A 21,804-nucleotide genomic window follows, 5' to 3' on the forward strand; every position below is an offset into this window, starting at 1 on the left:
CAGCCAAGAGGTTCCCCACATTTGGGAGCTCCTTTTGTTTCCATCATGGAAGCACAACCGCTGCTGCTCTGATCCACAGGCACACCGAGCCCTGTGGCAGCTCACTCGATGGGTGCCAGGGGTGAGATCTCCACCACCCCCTGGGTAAGGGGTGGCAGCGTCCAGGCACCGACCCACGGGGTGAAAAAGCCTTTTGGGGAGCCAGGCGGGGTGCAGAAGGGGAGCCAGCTCTTGGCCAAGGTGCCCGGGGGGCCGGACTGGCTGAAACGAGTGGCTGGGCCCCAAGAGAGTACGGAGAGAAAGCAGGCAACCAGGATTCAGGGGAGGCGAGGCAGTTTTGTGGGTAACAGCACCCCGAGTGCACAGCCGGGACCCCGCAGGGCTCCCCAGCTGCCCCTACAGGAGCAGAGCCACCCAGTGCCTCGTGCCGTGGGGAAGACAACGGGGGTGGCCGGGGCTCGGAGGTCCCACCGAGGATGCTGATGCTCTGGCGGCTCCGTGGCATCAGGAGGATGAAGGCAGGGGGTTCTCCCCAGCACACACCCAGGCAGGGTGTCCAGAGTCGGGACACGGAGGGGGCTGTCACCGCGGGGCTCTGCCGCCCCTTCCTCCCCCTCTAAGGGACTCGCCACGGCTTTTTCCTGCCCTGTCTCCCATCGTGCTTCCCAAAATCTCCGCTGCAGCAGGAAAGGAGACGTCTCCGTGCCAGCAAGCACGGACGCAGAGGCCAAGGTGACACAAGGACACAGCAGGTGCTGGCGAGCAGAGGCGGCCCCCAGGGCCCCCAGCACTGCCACCCCTTCCACCGCGCCACCCTCCTGCCACCAGCCACCCACCCCGACCCCCTGCTCCCCCCCGAGGCGGCTCCGCGTGTTTGTTTGGCGGGGGGGAAGCCCACACACTTGAGCTAAAACAACAGGATTTTGGTGGCTTGGGGACACGCGTTCAAAGAGCCAGGAGAGACTTTGGTTGCCCGTTTCCCACTGAACCAACTCAGTCCCTGTACGAGCCTTTGAAAATGTGTCCTTTATAGTTTCCCATTTTGATGTCACATCTGTAAGAATATATGGTGGGTTTTTTTTTTGCTTCTTCTCACCCTCTTCTTCTCTTTAAGAGAAGTCACGCTTTGAACTCTAATTTTTATTTATTTTATTTTTCTAGAAAAGGGCTTTCTGACTCCCCATAGAGTGCAGAAGGAGAAAAAAAAAAGGTGGAGGGAAAAGCCTTCAAAAAGTTCCCAGATTTAATTTTTTATCAGAGGAACAGAAAGAGAAATTTGTTGATGATCAAACAGATTCAAGTACCTTAAAAGCAAGGGACCGTCAGTAAATGGAAACTAGTTAAGGAATTAGATGAAAGACACGGAGACACTTGAGGAACAGAAAAGATGCTGTAACCAAGCGGAAAGCCAAACCCATCAGTACCAAACCAGTGGAGCAGCGAGAATGAGCAGATGAAGTATTTGCTCTGAACCAGCAGGAGATGATGGGATAGCCGGTGGCTTACAAAGGTGCTGATCCCGGCACTCAGCACCTCCGAAGGAGCAGCCCCATCAGGCTTCCTACCTGCTGCCTCCCCCGCACGGCTGAAACAAGTGCAGGCAGCCAAATAAAGGGCTGCACCGCTTGGAGAAACGGCCCCCCAGGGGCTTTGTGTTTTCCTTTTCCTCCTCAGCACTTTCAGTTTGACTGTGCTCAGTTTATACATCTATAGAGGGTGTAGTTTTGTGGTTTTTTTTGTTTTTTTTCTCTTTGATTTGGTTTACATCCACTGGCAGCACCTTGCAACTCGGGAAAGTGAACAGAGCCCTTGCCCGTCCATGCACTAGGACACGGGGCAAAGAGATTTAGGATGGGGACGGGCAAGAATGAGACGAAGAGGAGGAGGAGGACAGCCCACGGCGGTGCTGAGATGGCACAGAGTGGAGTCAGAGGTACAAGAGAGGGAGCCCAACCCATCCGCATCCCCAACCCACCTCCCCAAGCCCCTTCTCGCCAAAGCCTTTAAGAGGCCGGACCCTATTGCTTCCTGAACTGTGACCCACCTGGCTTATCTCTGAGATCTTTTAAATAGGAAAACAGAGCCGCCGTTTGTTTTCATGCAGTCAGTGGCGAGCAAAGCCCAAGGGTTGCATTAGATTAGCAGCCGGCTCCTCCAAAGGCCCGGCAACTTTGATCATTTAATATGTATGCGCCGTGTCGGAGCGAGCAGGTCTCCAAACCCCAGTAAATGTTTTATTAGGGCAGCTCCGGCTTTCGTGCCCGAGCTTTGCTCCCTCGGACTCCGGGGATCTTGTTGCGATCCCGCAGCCACCGCTCGTCGTCTGCCGCTCGTCCCAAGAAGGGGCGAAGCTGCCGGCACCGCTCCGGCATGCAGCGTGCTTCAAACACGTGTAGCTTCCCTTCCCCATCGCCAATTCAGCACGAATATAACCCCGCTTGGAGCTGGGCTGCCAGCTCCCGGAGAGCTGCACTTCAGATTAAGGAACAGTGCATGAAGAAAGAACGGGGCCAGATATCATCTCGGCACACAAGGACGCCTATTCAAAGGACACCGGGCCGGTATCAGAAATCCGAGCGCGCACAGCTACTTCCCCACTTACATCTGTGCCTCAAGAAGCCTTACAAGAGCTGTTCTGGGGGAGAAATTACATCGCACGTGTCCTATTAAAGCTGCTCCCGTTTTTTTTTTTAAGTATTCTAAAAAATATTTACAGCCAAAATAGACAAAAAAGCCTAGTGCCAGGAAGATAGGGGATTTTTATAGATCTTGTTTCTGTAAGAAATTACCAAGACAACAAGTCAGTAAGTTCCCAGAAAGGATTTGACATTTTCCTGAATAAAAATAGCACCTGAAGCAGCATTGCTTAGGATAACACCTTATGGGCAAGTGCTACCAAAGCAACTGGAGAACGAAAACTTTCCTACGGCACGGCAAAACTCGCCCGTGGGATTCCACCAGAGACATCCCATTGTCTATCCTTTTCTATAGGTTTCACACTAATTTCCAAAGAAGTCTACTGGTCTTGTCCCTATTAAGTCTGATTGGATTTTTTTCCGTCAAGGAAATTACAAAGGCCAGCAATTGCCTTGCTTCAAGGCATACACACACCACCAGCTCCGAGCAGAATGACAATTACCGGCGTGGGGCCACACGGTGCGCTACGGCACGGTGTGCTACGGCATTTTCTGTTAGCCACGGTCAGAGGCAGCAGGACAGGCTTTTTTCCACCGGTTGTGGATCAGATTCCAGGTGTAGCCTGTCGTGGCACAGCACGCTCTCTGCCCATTAAAAGATACCCCATTAACGATCCCAACCACGGCCGCCCGCAGCTTTTTGGGCTCCTGCAACTGAATATGGGATGGAGAGGTGGGACGATGAGGGCAGATGCCTGATCCCACTAAAAGATGAACCTCCTGGTGCTGTCCCAGCCCCGTTCTGCTGCTCCTTCAGCAAGACCAAGCTGCCAACGGAGAGCTTGACCCTGTTTAGCCAGATGGCCTGAACCTCCCAAGCACCGAGGTCCTGCCGTTTGCCAGAACACCCAGCAGTCTCATCACATCCAACCCCCTCCTCCTTCCACCAGCCCTGCAAATCCCCTCCTTCCTCCCCAGCCCAAAAGGCAGAGGGGAAGCAGAGACCGGCAGGGAGAGGTGGGGATTTCATCTATCAAGAGGTTTGCTTGCTTTCCTTGCACCCCCACCCCGCCTTTTATTTTTTAAACTGGAATATAAATGTGTTTATTTATAATTCGAAATTCAAACTAATTATTAGCTGGAGGCTTTCAAGTAAAAATGTAGGTCATGCAATATTATGTGGGATAATAGCAATTGTTTCAGCTTCAGGAAGCGCATAAGTAATGGGGACTCGCTCGCTGTCCAGCCTGGTCGGGCAGCAGATGACAGAACTGGGAACCCTCTCCATTTCTGTCCCCTGCTAGATGCAGCGGGCTGAAGCATACCCCAGAACAGGCCTGAAATAACCCCAAAGGATGAGCTGCACTTCCACTGACCTGACCTTTATAATATGTAGAAAATAATAATTCCAAACAACAACAATCCAAACAGGCAAGAATTGTCGGGACGTCAGAGAGAGGAGCCTGCGACGCACATTTCAAGCTGCTCCTTAAGGCAGAGGTGGAAGCATCGTGAGACTTCCCTCCTGCTGCCTCCCAGCCATCAGAACCGACCCAGCTCGTCGCACACACAACAGCTCTTTGTGCCCGTTTCGTTTTCAAGAGGAGCCTTTTTAATCTCGGGATGCGAAGACCTGAGAATAATCAACAGCTTTGCACCGGTGCCGGTGCTGGTGGGCAGCAGATACCGAAGCCAAAGTCAGGGAAAATGAAATGTGGAGTTTACACATACAAGAAAATGCTTTGCAGCACAAAATCTTTGTGCCTGCACCCATTGAAAAGAAGCAGCATCGGCAGGTAGCTCCTCCAGCCCAGCCCAAGTGCCTGAGACAGCACGCATAGCAAATGTAACCTACTTGCAGCCAACTGCGATCAAGGCTAAACAGAGAGGTTGCCAATTAAAAACACCGAATGATTTCAAAGAACAAAGAAATCTGTGGACATTGTTTGATTGTGCACATTCTGCAAAGCAAAAAATGTGTTTAAAAAAAAGAAAAAAAAAAAAAGAAGAGAGACTAAAAATAGGCAGGGTGCTGTGAGCCAGATTCTCAGCCCAGCAAAGGCTCCGGCATCAGGGAGTTACACGGCTTTACCCAGGCAGCCGTCATTGTTGCTAAGTTCTGATCTCTATTTAAACTTGCAAAAGGTTTTCTTTCCCTGCGAAAATACAAGAATCTCTCCCCATCTTGGAGCTCATCTCTCCTAAAGCAGCTCACATGATGATCATCAAAAATAAGCCCTCCAAGCCTAAGCTCACTAACATTCATTTCTCTCCTGTTAATGCTGGACTTCTTACTGTTAATCCTTAAATATATCCCTAAATAAGAATGACAGTACCTGAAGCGCCTAACAACCCCGTATCATTAACAGAGGCAGCCTCTGCATTCCTAATTTACACTGCCATGAGAGCTGACACTAATCCCACATCCTGAGTCCCGAATATCTCCAGCGTAAATGCCATCACCTTGCTCACCTTGACGGTACAGAGCATCCACAACTTTCCCTGCCCTGCCAACTTGCCTAAGTGCTTTTTTCCCCCAATTTGAGCAGAAGCTGACACCCAGCAGACCCAGCCTCGGAGCCTGGGGTGCTTTTTGCAGCAGGGACACCAGCCTTGGGTGTTCCTGGTGCTAGGAGGGTGCTGGAGAAATCTCCCCATATCAGACATCTCGCACACAGCCTCAGCCCAAATCTCCGACCAACCCAATCGTGCAGCGGAGCGGTGGGTAAACGGCACAGGAGAGGCCACCAAGAGAAAAAAGAAAAAAAAAAACCCACACTGACTCACCTCGGGCACCACGTCAGAAATTGCCAGTTTTTGCAATCTGCAATTTGCAGATAACTGCTTCCAGACCTAAGAGTCCAGCTTTCAAAGGGCTCCAGACCGGCACAGAGCAAACAGTGAGAAATGGGCATCCAACCCGATCGGCGTATCTCCGCCTAACTGCAAGTAAATGGATGTGATCCAAAATACCAGGAACCTGGGTAAGTATGTGCACTTAGGACACAGGAAAAGAGCGTTTGACATTTCGCAGGCACTCCAGAAAGAAAGGCGAATGAGTCTTTACAAAGAAGAGCTCGTCCGTCGTGCCTTGGCAGATGTTAGTATTTATCTCCAAAAAGGCAATCTGAAAACAAAACAAGGCTGCGAGGACACGCAGCAGCTCTCTGCCAGCCAGGCACCAAACCCACCGACTAAATGCAGCCTTTAACGCGAGGGGCACAGGGGAGGGAAGGGTTTCAGCCTTGCTCCCGCAGGCAGCTCTCAGTGCAGCCTTAACTCCAGGCCAATTTTGGGGGCCCGCAGGATAGCTGCCCATGCCGGGCTGGAGGTTAGCACGCTGCAGCTGCAAGCCAGCCACGAGCCAGAGAGAAGAAATACCCCGGAGCGGCGAGAAGCAGCAGCAAGTGCCAACAATAAGCCATGCACAGGCCTGAAACTTTATTACGAGCCCCCCTGGACCCAGCCAGCATGCCAGGGGCCAGCTCCAAGCTGGTGACGGGTGGGTGCCAAGGCACATCATCGCGACAAACCATCAGCTGGCAGGGCTGCTGCGGCACGCCGGGGCAAGCGGCCCCGTGCCCTGACACCGGGAGCATCCCCCCGTAAGGCATCTGCCACAGGGTGGGCGCAGAAGGGATAATGAGTGGGAAGCAAGCGCTGGCACCGGCGCTTTGCTACGGTCTTCTGCAAATTTGCATTGCGCACGCTGCGGGCTCCCCGGCGCTGAGCGGGGTGCGAGGTCTTTGCAGTCCAAATTGGCTGCGCGGTGCTTTGCAGGCAGCTGCATGCAGTACATCGCGAGCGCCCGTAACTCCTGGAGGGGCTGCATGTCTACCAGGTGTGCAGAGTGCCCTGGGCACCCCGCACGCCGATCGCCATGAGGGAAGTGCTTCAAAAGGGCAGGGAGTGCAGGTGGGCATCGCAAACCAGGGCAGCTCGCACAGACCAAGGAGGCTGCACGCACACGGAGCATCCCGAGCACGCCACATGAAGCCACTACTCACTTCGCATCAATCCCCATCAGTTTCCATGGGGCTGCTCGTGTAATGCAGGTTTGTGAGAGCATGGCTTGGATGGCAAAGCACGGCTTGGTGGTGCTTTGCCTGAAGGCCAGGGGCTGGCTCTCCTTGCTTTGATTTTCATCCCATGGCAAAACGGAAGGTGTAGCGCCTGCCCAGTGCAGGGGTCCCGGGAAGGATTTTAGCTACAGTGTTTGCTGCGAAGCTTTAAGCATTAGTCTTGCAACACAGAAGCACTAGTGGATTGTGCACACAGACGAGTGCACCCGAGGCTTACACCCCTGCAGGACAGGGCGATGGCACTGCAGAGACCCCGTGCTGCTACAGAGGAGAGATTCAGGTTATCAGATTTGATTCTTATCGTGGCTGAGACAAGCAGCACCTGCAGTCTGGGAGCAGGTTCAGGCTGCAGGCTTTTGTTCAAAGCTGGGATTTTGCCTAGGGCCCAGCCTTAGCCAACAGTGAAGTGGAACAAAGTCTCTAGAAGAAAGCATTTGGCTTCTCCGTTACCCCGGACAAGGTCTGGTTCCCCTCGCTCACGCTCCACTGCCTTACGAAAACACAATCGCGCTCCTCCCGTGTATCAGATCGCACGCACAACTGGCAAACGTCTCCACCAGTCACTGACTAGTTCTGCTCGAGCAAGGAGACTCAGACCTACGCACGCCGGCGGTATATACAATCTACATCCCACTTAAAGCCTTCGAGGAGGGAATGCAAGGGCTGCGCTGTGTTTGCCTCCTGATGGACCCGCTTTCATCCTCGGATGGAGCTCACGAAGCTTTGTTCCATGCAAGAGCACATAAGGATATTTCTCGGTGCTGCCAAACCTTACAATATGACCAAGTATTTCATAACCTCTCTTATTTTCTTCTTAAGCCCCAGCTCAGCAGTTATATAAAAACCTCAGCTTTCATTAAAGAACAGCCCCCCCCCCCCCCCAAAAAAAAAAAGAGAGTAGAACTCCAAATCAAACAAAAAAGAGCCAGCAGAGCAACAATGAAACGCTTCAGAAACCACCTCCACTTTTCAGACACATGGTTTTAAAAGCGAGACTTCAGGTTTTGAATATACGAGCTCTGCTGTGCTTACTCCGTACCTTGCAGGAGCCCGTAAGAACAACGCTCAGACTCCTTCCTGTCTTTAATCTGTCTCAGTGGGCACGATAAACAACTACAAATGGAATAACAATATCAAAAAGGGGCCGGGAGGAGGGGAGCGAAGACGCTGTAATGCAGAGAAGGCCTGAGATACCGACAAAGGCTTTTAAGAGCCATACATGCTAATTACGGTGTTAAAAATCTGTCAGTCAAAGGGCTGGATATTAAATGGAATTGGCTTGAGATGACAGGGCCGAACTGGATTTTAAAAAATTATTTATTAAAATGCTCTGGATACAAATTAATGTTCTTAGTTCAAAATGTATTATTGTCTCTCCGGCTTTGATCTGCAGAGCACTTTGAGCGATGAATGGGAAAGGTTGTCAAATTTCCCTCTGCATGCGCTCTAAGTGGCTCCGCATCCCTCGCCGAAATGCCACTTGGCGACTGCCTTCAGCAACACGTCTCATTAAGCCCCGCACCGAGCCCCGGGGAGTGCTGGGGACGGGGCTGGGGCCACGCTGCCCCCCTGCCTGCTGCGGGGTGTAAAGGGTCGGTGCTGGGGTGAATGGGGTGGGAGAAAGGGCAGGAAGAGGCATGGCCAGGTGCAGCCGCGCTGGGGTGGGTGTAAAGCTGCAGGCGATGCTGTTTGACCCGGGCTTTTAAACAAGCTTTGGATCAAGCAGCCAGGGCTTGGTGCTGAGATGCCAGAGGGGTGATGCAAGCCCCCTCCGGTGGAAATACTTTCTGGGCACCATGCACTATGCCCCTCCTTGCACCAACCCAGGGTCCCGGGCAGCCCGGCTCGTCCTTCCCACCCAAACCACCCTGCCCACGCCAGCCACGTGCCTCAACTCTCCGCAGAGTTCCCTCCGCTTGGCTCTCAGGTCACCTCCTTCCTTCCACTTTATCTCCCCTTATTTTTTTTTTATAATTTTTTTTTTTCCCCCAACAATGTCTGTACAATTTCACTTTCGATAACACGCGAGTTAATTAAGCCGTGATCTCCTGGAGACAGGTTGCTACAAGGAGATAAGCAGCAGCTTCTGTTCGCCATAAACAGCTGTGCTCCGGACCAGCTTCTGGGGATTTGCTGCTTTTGTACAAAAGACAAAACAATCACTGCCAATTAAACCTGGACATAATATTTCCCCCACGATCAGCGAGCCTCTTGGCGTCACCTTCCCCACCATCCTTGCAGAGCAGTGCCGCGGTGCGCTGTGAACCTTGTGGGAAAGCGCTGCCTGACGTTGCAGCACGCTGTGCCACACCACTGCATTAATTCCCTGGTGGTGTAGCATAAAAGGCAAAAGCTAAGCGGTGATGTCCCCTTGCTCCAAGTCACCAAGTGCCACCCGGACCCCACTGCATGATAGCAGGGGCTTCTCTGCTGCTGAAGCTACCAGGAGTTAAATCAGCGCCGGCGCCCAACCGTTCAGTTCCATCACTCCTGACCGCTGGGGCGACCACCACGTGCAAGCATTGTGCCTTTCCTTTTATCCAAGACATCATTTCTTTAAAAAAATACACATCACATTTCCAGTAGAGTTGTGTCAATAAAGCGATTTTGGTGGCTGAACAAACGGAAGGAAAAAAAAAAAAATCCGAGGGAAAAAAAATAAAAATCATGTGGGGTCAAATAAAATGTTTCATTTGACCCAAACAAAACTTCTCGTTTTTGCATTTATATTCTGACACCATTTCAGCCTTGAGCTAAGGCAGCTCTCGGCAGCACGCTGTCAGAGCAGGACACATCAAGCTGGGCTCTGCCGGGGCCCCATCTTCACGAACTATCAGAGCAGATGCACGTTTTACATCCGCTGGGTGACACCGAGCTGGTGGGCTTGCAAGGGCTTTGGAGGACAGAACCGGAATTCAAAATATCTCAAAACACTGGAGAAACAGCCCAACGTGAAAAAGAGGAAATACAACCATTAAAAGTGTGAAGCAGGGTGCTGAAGAAAGGAAAAATCAAAGCAAATTCAAGCAAGAGTGAACAATTTTGCTCTGCCCCGTGTGCGAGACCTTTTCTCAACTTCACACCTGCCACTACGAGTAGTGAACTGACTGTAGAACCACTTATTTTCATCAATTCTCACCTTTTTCACCTACAGGACAACACCAAAGCACTGGAACCGTCCATGAAACGGGAATAATGACTTTGACCTCACTCTGCACCCAAGGATAGCCAAAATCAAGCCTGGAAGATGCCCAGAGCCAGCCGAAATGAGGGAGCTGGGGGTGTGCAAAGTCAGGCTCACTGCAGCTCCCAGAGACGCGGGGCTGGGTGCTGGACCAGCAAAATCACCAAAAAGTCAGGACCTGAGACTTTCCACTTCTGGATGCTCAGTGACCTCCTCTCGGGCTGCTCTGCTGCCGACACAATTACCAGAATATCCTAAGTGATGTGCCAGGAGCCGCTCATTAAACACAGTTACTCTGTCCTGGGGGGCAGAAGAGAAGAGGAAAGGTGGGGGTGTTCCTTTTTTACTCCCCTGAATGCAGCTTTAATGATTTCAAATCCCTTCAACCCAATTACAGCTCTGTGTCCTGATTAGGGACTCTGAGCTATTGTGCGCCGGAGCCATTATCTGGCGGCCCATAGAAAAATTAGTACCTGGAGAGGCTGCACTGGGAAATAAATCTTTCCCTGACATTTTGGGACCAATTCTTGGCCAATTAGAGCACACTTTGCTGTGCAGGTAATGTGTATCCAAACTGCTCTCCCTGCTGAAAAGGCCAAGCAGAGAACAAGTGTAATCCATGCAGAAGAGAAGGAAAAATTACCCGCTGCAGACTGGTAACTCACCAGCGCTCCCTGACAAGTTATGCACCCCACTGCAAAGAGCTGGCGTGCCCAGCACCGTCTGACCCCAAAACGATGTGGCACGGGGCAGGAAAAGCTGCTGATCGCCCTGCCTGCTCCTCCTGCATGGATGGTGCTGTCTCAGAGCCCTGAGCTTGCCCAGGACATTGCTTTTGCATCCCCCAGAGGGGGTAGGAAAGAGCCCGGGTAGACCTGAGGAGGTGTCCATCCGATGTGGGGAGGGAAGGACCAGGAATCTGCTCCAGCAGCCCCAGAAGTGGAGAAGCAGGGACCCGAAATGAGCCTCCCTTGCAAGCAGAAAGCACAAGGCAAGGTGGATGGACAAGGTGGGTGGACATCAGAGGTGGCCGGAGGGACAAAAGGAGCACCCCAGCCATGTGTAAAGCACAGACAGGACCAGTCCAGCTCTCCCTCCTCCCATCACCGCCCTCTGCAGCATTTCCAGGCCAGCGGCGAAAACAGGGTTAAACCGCGCACCGAATGAAGAGCGGGAAGCAGGTGCCAGCACTAAAACCTCCCTCCCTCCCCGGGCACAAAACCCGAGCTCGGCAAAGCCCAAAAACCCTCCCGAAATTCCCACCCGCTGCCAACTTCCAAGCAGAAAGCCGAGCTAAAACCGGCAAGGGCGCGTTTCTCGCGCCTTTGTGCTTGGTTCAGCAGCAGGATGAAGGCAAGCGGCCCTGCCTGCCACGAGCGCAGCAGTCCAGCTGTGCAGGCACTAATGGCACAGCTGGCGCCGCGGTGACGGCAGAGCCGGTGGCTTGGCAAATTAAAGCGGTGCCCTGCTCTGCCTCTTAACACCTTCCTGGCTCGGCCAGCCGGGAGGCAGCACGAGGAGGCACGGAGGCTCTTCGGGTTCACCACGCAGTCAAAGCGACGCGGGGGAGGGCTGGGGAGGGAGGGGGAGCGGCGCACCTCCGCCACGGGGTCGGGTTAATGTTGCACGGGCATCTCGACGCAACTTTTTTGGCTGTGATAACACTAACGGCGAGCGCTTCGATTCATCCCCGGCGAGAAGATGATCATAGTTAATGGAATTAATGCAAGGTTTTAATTTGCCTCTCGCTGCTCGGTCTTGGTAACTCCCCAGCCTCCGGCAGAAGCACCAGAAATGTGGTGTTTGATCTCCCCTCCCCTGACACCCGTGTACTTTTCATAGTATTCGCCATCTGGAGGTGAGAAAACCCATCGGGCCGCCCGGCTCTGCCGCAGCACCGCGAAGCAGGCAATCTGCTGCTGCAGCCCCAGCCCGCCCTCGCCTCCGGGGGCGCAGCACAAGACCTAGGCGCGTGGTCCAGCAGCTGCTGGCAGAGGGATTTTGGGGGGTGCCGTGCACGCCGTGGGCGGCTTGGATGGCAGAGCTGCCGGGGAAGGCGCCCAGCACGGAGGAAACGTGGAAAAGCTGCAAAAGCAAGGAAAGAACTGGCCGGGGGTAGCCTGATCCAAATAGACTGGGACAGCGGAGAGGGGGAGAGGAAAAATAGTATTAAAAAAACAGCGGTGTGTTGCTGAAATGAGATTAGAACAGTAACAGGTTCACTCCAGTGCCAGCTAAATCCCCGTTAAATCAGATTAATGCAGATGGTCTTTATGTAACTGACCAAGAAGATCAATATTGTTGTTTCAGTTGGAGAAGGAAAAAAACTTGTCTTGTTTGACAGAAACATATCATTGATTACATACAGCAACCTCCAGCAGGGCTACCTTGCTTGGGATTGCCTAAATTAGGGCTGGCTGGCTGGAAATCATCGGGGGAGGCCTGGTCTCACAACTCGATGTCTCTCCATGAGCTGAGGGGGGACAGGAGGTCGGAGCTTCCCCTTGCCAGGGGGCTCTGGGACCCCAAGACGAGGTTCCCCCTGTAGCCACACAGTAGCCTGAAAGTGTTTCCAGTCCAGCGCCAAGTTCTTCTGTGCCTGGGCCAGCGATACCCAAAGCGATACCATCCCACCCCCTCAGCCACATCCTCAATGTTTTCTATCATTTCCCACTCTTACAGAACCCACTCCCACTTTCTGCAGCAGACACCATCTCCCATACCTGCACACAGCACTGGACTTCACCCCTCCTGAGCCCTCCTGGACCAAGAGTTTGGAGAACAAAAAGAAGGAAAAGGCAGGAGAGGGAGGGCAGAGAGAGCAGGAGGGGCCGGGGGTTATTTTCTCCACGAGCCGTTATCCAATGGCCTATAGCAAAATTAGTACCTGGAGAGGCTGTGCTGCGATATAAATCTTCCTGTGGCATTTCACGGGAAGATTTACACCAGTAAGGCAGAGCCCAAGAGGCTCTGCACGACCAAGGCCAACCCCGGAGGATGCAAAAACCCATTGGAAGGTGAGAGGGCTGCAACGGGATTTCGGGTGGAGGCAGCAAGTCCTGCCCACGGGCTTGATCTGGGCATCCTGGCTTGCCAGGAGCTCCAGAAACCCGGAGCTGTCCTGCCAGCGTGGGGACGTGGTGCTCTGCTGCATCCTCCCGTGGCCCTGCAAGGCGCCGTGCAGCGGGGAAGCGCATCCTCCTGCCAGCTCACCCGACTGTCCAACAGCTCTGGCCACGGCCCAAGCTTTTCCCACAGTTTGGAAAAGCACCCAGGAGCTCTGGCTCCCTCTCCCCTGATCTCATCATTAGGGATGGATGAGATGCTCTGCAGAGAGTGCTATTTTTGCTATTCAATTACAGTCTCGCAAATGGAGAAGCACCAACGTATTTCCACGAGCACACCAATTCGCCCGCATTTTTGTTCGGATTTTTAATTCCAAATTCTTGCATTTAACAATCTTTCTCAGCAACCTTTCCTTTACATTTGCTTTATATCAGCCATAAATCTGAAAGCTTAAAAGCAAACAGAAGACTATTTTGATTTGGTTGCGGCAAAAGAGCGAAATCCAGTCCGAATATTTCTCCGGATTTTAAATCCGGTGACATTTTGAAACGTTTTGTTTGCAAGCTGAACCCGAATGATTTTTTGGATAGGGCCATCAACGCAAGCACCGATTCCAGCCTCACCTTCTCATTTTTTTACACCATTTGCTCTGCCCTCCATCCCCATCCCACCCATGAGAGCACTCAGCTTGCATCAGCGCCTCTGAATGCTTCCTCTCCTGCGCACAGGTTGCACGGGGCAGCACCACTGCCTGCAATCACACCGCAGTTCCTCACGGGTCACAGCTGCTTAGTAAGAGGTGGAAGAGCTGCAAGGATTCTTAACTCATGCTCCAAAACTCTCCCGTTTTCCTAGTGCCATCACCTTCTTGCAAAACCACCCGCGGGACATGGTTGCTGCCTGCCCCGAAGCTCCTCGGACTGGAAATCCCATACAGGCTGCGCCCGGTGGGGACGAGGTGGGCTGCGAGGGGTTAATGCAGTCAGGATGCATCTCTTCCTGTGGAATCCCCCTCGGTGCTCACAAAGCTAAAAATAATCAGAAATTGCTTCCCCAGGTATCATTTGCCTGTCCCTCAGGGGAATCAATCAGAGCATCAAAGGGAAGGGATCTCCAAAGGGCTCCGTCGGATGCAGGAATACGCACGCTCGGATGGAGGCGCCGGGTGAATAACTGCAGCAAGTAATTTAGTCAGCAGCACCCCCCCCTTTTTTATAAAGGGGGAAAAAAAAAAAAGGAAAAAAAAAAAAAAGAGTTTCTCCAGCTTTGCTTGGAAATGAGTGGCAGAAATCTCAAATTTAATTTAATTAGCAACTCCTCACTGCCTGGAAATGGCTTTTCTTCAGCCCTGACAGTTTCATCCTTTGCTGGCTTCCTTTGGCTAACATTGACTACTTCCCTCTGTGTTTCTAATGGACCTGAAAGACTCTTGTTACATACTTTATTTGTGCTCCAGCACCAGCAAAGATAGACTAAAAGCTGCTGGGGGAATAGACTCAGATGGCGAACGGATGCAGCACGCCCAGCAAGGGGGGAGAAGCAGCACAGGCATTGCTTTTTCTTTCTCTCCATCCTAGGGAGATGCTGATTCACTTCATTTCTTAATTGTATTTATTCCCCAGCAATCGGCGGTGGATGGGGAAGCGACAGTGACAATAGATAGAAGGCAGCTAATAAGGAACAGCATCTCAGTAACTCGCGTGTGCAGAGCACTGCAAATCAGCATCTATGCGGGACAAGAACCTCCTCTGCCATCGTCCCATCGCAAAGCTCTCTGCGTACAGCGTTAATGGAGCAGGGAAGGCACTTAAAGTGCAAAGATTGCCTTCTTACAAGCCTGTGCGTGTTCAGAGCAGAGGTAAAGCTCCCCAGCCAGGGCTGCACTTGCATGCTTGGAGCTGTTGCAAATCCACTTGAACGTAAGAGGCAACGAGCATGCAACAAAAATCCTGCCTGCTCAGGTGCCCCTTGTCCCCAGAACAGCACCCATGCAAGCCTCCCCTTTGCACAAGCCTTAAAGCAGCCTTAAACCCATCCCAGCCGCAAGGCAGGAATTCGTTATTCTAAATATACACTAATTACACGTTGTGCACCAGGGAGAGCAGGGTGACACGGTGCCGCCGCGTGCACGGCCGAGTGAATGCGCCTTGATTGGCGCCGAAGGCTCCGCTGTGCTGTACCACAACAAGCCACGGCGTGTTTGTGAGGGGAGGGCGGGCTCGCTCTGCGGGGGCTGCACGGGGGCACGCAGGCTCGGCATGAAGGTGCGTTAAGGGCTCCCTCTGAAATCAGTGCGGACTGTCCCTGCAACCAGCGGCACCGAGGTTACCGGCATGATTTGTTTGGAAAAACGCGTACAAAGCAGGTGCACGGGTAGGCTGCCCATCTGGCTGCTCTTCGGTGAAGGTATGTAAAGAATTGTTGTCAAAGAAACATTTGATTTCTCGCTGAGGAATGGACCTCTCAGGTACTTTTACCTCAGTTTAGAAGAGGTTTGGGGAGCTCTGCATTGTGCTGGCCAGGAGGAATTGCAGGTATCTCATCAAAACCCCGTACTTCTATGGGGAAAATAAAATGAATATTTACAATTGTCTGCTTTCAGAGGCATTTTCTTAAGAGAAAGGGAAAAGAAACGCAAATCCCACTTGACTGCACCCTTGGCTCCCACAGGCTGCCAATTAACGCATTTACCACCACCTTACGGTGGGATCGGTACGTGTAAGCGTGTCCTCACATATGGCTGTGATGATACTGCTGTAACCTCGCTGCTGGGAATGGATTGCCCTGAGGAGCAGCACGACACCCAGGCGGGAGACCAAACCCCACCGCGCTCAGCATGGCGTGAAGGCAACTCCATCCCCTTCCAGCATTCCCTGCATTACCACCTATGACAACCCTCACACTCCATCCAGCCCCAGCGTTGCTTTGCCCATCTGCCCGTATTTTGTCCTTCCCATCTCTCCCCATACGTTTATCAACTCTGGGGACTCTCCTTCTTGATGCCATCATTACGCAGAAGGGGGACAGGCTGCAGCTGATGGAAACCAACATCCAGAAAGCGTGGACTCACAGACACGGCCAGCAGGAGCAGAGCAGACACAACCGTGTCCCTTCTTCGAGCAGCTTGGAAAAGCGACACCCTCACCAGCTGCCTTCTGCAACCCGTGCAGAGCCTCACCCGGCCCTGGCCCTGCTCTCCTGGTGATGATGCTCCCATCACCTGGTGTTCGAACGCACGGACACACATATTCAGCGTCGCACTTTCTAAATATAATCCACTACCTAGCAATTACCGAGAATAGAGAGGAGGACTGGAGCTGTATTGACTTACAAAGCCCACACAGTCGGAATGCAGCCCAAACAAATCAATGGCATATTTAGTCAAATAAACTGCTTTGCAAGATGATGACTCCAAGGTCTCCTCGCATTCATCGGCCTGCCTGCGTGTTTTGCTGGAATACCCCGTGGTTTGGTGGAACACCCTGTGGTTTGCAGGTAGAGCAGTTTTTAAAAGCAAGAAGCAAACTAACACCGGTGCTGCGGATCTAACTTCCAAGTCAGCAGGGGGTTAAAGCAGATGATGTCCAAAAAGTCTATTCCAACTTCAATTATTCCATGACTCTGCCCACTTACGCTCAACAAGAATGTGGCCCCAGGTGCTGGCAACAACCTTCAGTTATTCCCTCTTCCCCATTAAAATCTGATAGCGAGAAAGGATTAGTGATGCTGTACTGAGGCTCACGGCTCTTGCAGAAAAGCATACGGGAAACCAAGACCATAAGGGAAGAGGAGATATCACGGAAGAGCAGCGTTGGAGAGGCAGAGAGCAAACACAGGCAGGTGTTTGCGAGCTCCTGCAGAAAAGCCAGCTCCTTCTGCAATAGCAAACCCATGGCCACCAGCCCCTAAAGTAACCCACGGCTCCCAATCTCCATTTTCGGCTTAAGAGCAGCCGTTGGACCGTTTGTACCGGATAATATTTCCCCACAACAGAGGTCAGCCCTTACACCCCTTCACCATCAAAGCCTCGGTGGCAGCGTGTTGTCCCTGCCGAGGACAGAGCCAGGCTGTGACGGTCACCGTCCAAGCCCCGAGCAGACCAGGGCTGCTTTTTCCGTAAGTCCATGTTCGGGAACAAAAATGGTTCCCCACACAAACAAGTCAAATAAGCTAAGCACTCCAGGCCATCTTCTCCAAACCCTTTAAAATATATATATTGTTAAGCAGGCAAACGTCAACAGGAAACATAATTTGGGAAAGAAAGACCTGAAATGTTTGTTTTGCAAAGTGGCTTTGAAGATGGACTTTTTCCAGGCTTTTTAATTTTTTCCTTTTCTTTCTTTGTTTCTTGGCTGAAACTCTTCACCAGATTTGGCAGGGCTTCGCAGATGGTGCTGGCTGACCCACAACTGAATTTTCAGAGAATAAGCTATTTGTCCAAAAGAAGAAAACATGCCCAGATTTGCTAGGCTCCAACCCTCTCCCACGCTGCTCTCCGTGCCGCTGCAGCCGTCAGCTCTCCCACCCCACGGCAGAAACTCCAGCAAGAGGCTGCACGGAGGAGAGCTCGCCCGGAGTGGGCAAGAAGCTGTTCCTTCAGCAGATGGGTGCAGGCGGGCAAAGAGCATCCCTTGCAAAGAGCATCTTCTTCCACGAGGAAGATGCAACAGCACCTAACGCCTTGCTGCACTTTGCCTCGCCATTTGGTTAATGAGGATGGAGAATTGCACCCAGCCAGGGCTGCGTGCTGGCTGAGCGGGTTCCCTCGGTCCCATAAACGCGATGCAAAGCTTGGCCTGGATGCACAGAAAGGAACCCTCATGGTACATAAGCAAACAGCCACGCTGGTTCAGATTTGCCCTGCCACTGGGTGAATCCTCTTTGATTCAGAGCCTCTGGAAGCAGCGCCAGGCAAGGAGACTGATCCTGAGCACCTCCACCCGCAGCGGGGGCTGATGCTCAAGGAGATGCAGGGGCTCAGCACCCACCAGGATGCAGCCTGCGAGCTTGCCTTGCTCCCTGAGCTCCTCCCGGAGGCAGGAGATGCGCTTTTGTGGCGGATGTCAGTGCCACCTGGGGACACAGCCTGTCCCAAAGGTGGCCCAGCTCCCCGCTGTGCTGCAGCCCCCCCAAACCGTCCTGCCATGACCTCGCTGCTTCAGCTGCACAGAAGACAAGGGGGATGGCTGGTGCAGGGGGGACGCGACTTGTCCTCCACCCCTGCTCAGCACCCTGACAGACCTCGCGCTGACCTCCTGATGCTAACGATTCCCAGCAAGGAAAATGAGGAGTGTTATCTGTGCCTGAATCCTACAGATGCCCGTGGAAATCCCTGCTTAGCTTAGATTTCCCCCAAACTCCCCTGTGGTTTGGGGGGAAAGATGGCAAAATGAGAATCAGCACAGGTATTTAAGGAGATCTGGAGAAGCAGGCACCCAGTGGGGTTTCCAAAAGGAGACCCAATCCCACATGAGTTCGGGGACATGGGAACATCTAAATACTTTTACAGACCTATCCATGGCTCCATCAGCCCCGGCTCCACCTGTGACAGCACCATAAGGACCGCCACGTTAATAGCACGAAGACAAGAGACAATTTGATAGAGCTGGGTGGAAGTCACCACATGGCTGTGTCATTTGCAGCAGCTGAGAAGCTAGCTGTTAGTGTTTGCTCACAAACAATATGCTCGTCAGGATTTGGCCTCGTCTCTCAACTAGAAGATTTCCTTATGGAAGGTTCTCTGCGGGGAGCGATGCCACAGAACAGGCACGACGGGATCAGCCTGGCATCCAAACCTCCCGAAGAAAAGGGCTGGTCACGTCCTCTCCCTCAGCTTCACCTCTCTGTCAACTCAATATTGCTTCCAGCCATTTAAATACCTTTCCCTCCTTGCCCATAGTGCCCTGATGTTGCTGTTGCCCTCCTGATACCGAGCTAGCAAAGGCCAAAACGGAGTTCTTTGATATTTTTTTTTACACTTGTGCTAGAGAAAAAAAAATCAACTAAAAAATCCATTTCTAGTTATTTCTGTTTTTGCTTCCTGACAGGTTCACACCTTTGTTGTCCCTTCAGAGGATGCATCAAACGCTTGCAATGTGCCAAGTGACCTGGAAGCGGCCCCAGCTTGTGCTGTAAAGCGATACCTGGTGCACGAGCGCAGCCGCAGCCCCCCTCTCCCCTCCTCTCCCCTCCCAGGAGCGAACACCGGAGCCTGCAGGTACCACGTGGAAGCCAGAAAGCAAAGTCTATTATTATTATTATTATTATTATTACTTAGAGGACCACCGTGCAGTGTGAGCACCACCAGGGGTGCACGAAGGAAAACACCCCTGCCTGGCACCGAGCCCCCTGGGGACCCCACTTCTGCCACAGTCAGAGCTCCGAACCTGAAAAATCAATTTACTGCTTGGGTTTACTTCGAAAACTCGAGGCTGGGGAGAAAATTCTCCGTCCACGTACACATGCAGGGAGGAGGATGGCAGGAAATCTGCTGACGCTGCCCCGCGAGCGGGAGCGGAGCTGCGCTGCCGAGGGAGCGCGCGGGGATGCTTGCGGATGCGCGCGGTTGCGCGAGCGTCTGCTCGACTGTGGAGAGCGTGCACAGCTTGGGAGAAAATTAGCTCTTCCAACTCAATCCGACAATTGCCAGCTCTTGCTCTCAGCCCCCTGCCTGCACTCCTTAGAAGAAGCGGCTGTGTGCAGGAAAGCAACGGAGCAGTTATTGTAATGTCCGACTGCACCCAGGGCCCCCAAACGCTGCTATTTCCAACTATAAATTTAAAATCAAGGCAAAAACTGGTCCCACGACACTAAAATTCACCCCTTCGGCTGCCCATAAAGGCACCCAGGACTAAATTAATCTGAACTTCTGCAAGGGCTCCCAAATATCCCGCAGCCTTGGAGCCAGCCAGTGACTCATTTGGCTTCCCGGTCACAGGGGCGATCCCCTCAACCAGCATCACTCCTCCTGCCTGGAGCAAAAACCTCCCGTGCAACTTGGGCTGACCTCCAGGCTGCAAAGGTTTGGGCTGGGAAGCCAAAGGGATCAGAGGAACCCGACACACCTCAGGCCCGAGGCTGCGTGCTGTTTTCCCCCTTCAGCTTCTGTTGCGTGGCATCCCATAATGTCATGTCCATTTGCAGATTGCACTTTATTGGTTTTTATTTGGCAGCCTCGCTTGACTCTGCCCTTTAATTTATCCATTATACATTCTGATTAATTGGCCGATAAAGCTCTGTCCAGTTTTTAAAACAAATTCCCAGTCCATTTGCTTTTAGTGGAACTGCGAACAAGCAGTTTAACTCATCACATTATAGCACTCGTGCTTAAGGTTCACTCTGGAAGAGGATATTTCAGGATCACACATATGGAAACCAGCTCGGATCCGCGTTAATCATCCCTCGGGGGGCTTGGGCACAGTGGTAGTTGGGAGAGATCCCGTGGCTCTCCGTGAGCTGCAGGGGACAGCCCCTTGCTCCCGCTGACCCTTTCCTTTGTAGATTGGGAATTTTCCTATCCATGCGTTTCCACCAAGTTAATGATTAGCCTCAATAACACCATTTCTGCACCTCTCTCTTTCTGGGCTCCGTTGCCCAACCACCCTCTTTCACAACAAAACCATCTCCAGGCTCCTTTCCCTCCCAGCTCTTGCTGGGAAAGCCTCTGCCAAGCACCCCAAAGCCTCCCTCTGAGCCTCTCCCAAGCCGACCTCCCTTTTGTCACCTCCAAAGCCCTCAGCAGCAGCTCAGCCACCGGGTTTCTGTCTGCAAGCATGGCATGGCCGTGGCGATGATCCATCCTATCCAGACATCCATGTCATGGACACCTGGGCTGCTCCTTGAGAGCCTGCTCCCATCGTAGCCTCCGGGAGGAGGCTGATGCTACCCACAGCAGAGGTCTCCCGTGCCACATCCCCTGCTCGAGCACCCGTGCCATTGCTTGCTGTGCTGGCACAGCCCCTCTTTGCTCAGCCCCAGGTGTAAATTCGCCCGACCTCACCTGACAGGCACAAACGAGGAGCAGCCGAGGAGATGGGAGCGAGGGGAGAAGGGAATTAATGTTGGGGCTGGCTCTTAAAAGCATGAAAGAAAGAAAGAAAACTAACCGGAGAGCAAACGCCATTTCCCTTGAATATGAAACTAGGAGTGAATAAGTGATGGACTTCCACGGGGCACCTTAATTCCCGTCCATCAGCCTCGCTGCCTTCTCTCCCCTCAAAATGTTATTATCTATCACTCTCCTGGCGTGAACAGGACCGGGTGCATCTCTCCGTCTCACTAGCTCAGCTGATAAGCTTGACAGACCTGGGCACTGGTGACAGCGTTCACATTTCCAGTGGATAAAGTGCCATTTACATGAGGCAAGCGCTGGTGATTTTCCATCAGCCGGGACAGAATGAGGATGGGAACAGCTTGTACGCTTCCCCTCTGGAGCAGTGCTTTTTCTTCCTTTTTTTTTTTTTTTTTTTTCCGGTTTGCTTTTTTTTTTTTTTAAGGGCAAAATCTGGACCTTCTCCTCCATTTGGATTTAGAAACAGCACCAAGAACAAGGCCCTGGCCCTGATTAAAATTCCCAGCATGCCAGAGTTTGCAAAAATCTCCGGACCAAAGCAAAACAAGCTCAGGGGAAAGTCTGGCAAGCCATTATATCTGGCTGTTGTCGAGGGGATTAGAGGGGAATTTGGCATGCTCCCTTTTCCCTTCCTTCGTACTGATGCCTTATATTTTTCAAGGATCCTTCTTTAGACCACATCGCTTTCTTCTGGAGGAGCTGGTTGGTTTTTAATGTTCCCTTTTGTTTTCCCGACACTGCCGCTTTCTTTGCCTTTTACTTCCC

General features: G+C 52.4%; 1 protein-coding gene across 15 annotated transcripts in view; it reads right to left on the reverse strand.

Moving 5' to 3' along the window:
* LOC308182841 (protein CEPU-1) overlaps positions 1–21,804 on the reverse strand; it is a 343,323-nt gene that overhangs the window by 62,769 nt on the left and 258,750 nt on the right. The gene's annotated exons all lie outside the window — the stretch shown is intronic.

The sequence above is a fragment of the Anser brachyrhynchus genome (genome assembly GCF_964034855.1).
Source record: "Anser brachyrhynchus genome assembly, chromosome: 25".
Taxonomy (NCBI): domain Eukaryota; kingdom Metazoa; phylum Chordata; class Aves; order Anseriformes; family Anatidae; genus Anser; species Anser brachyrhynchus.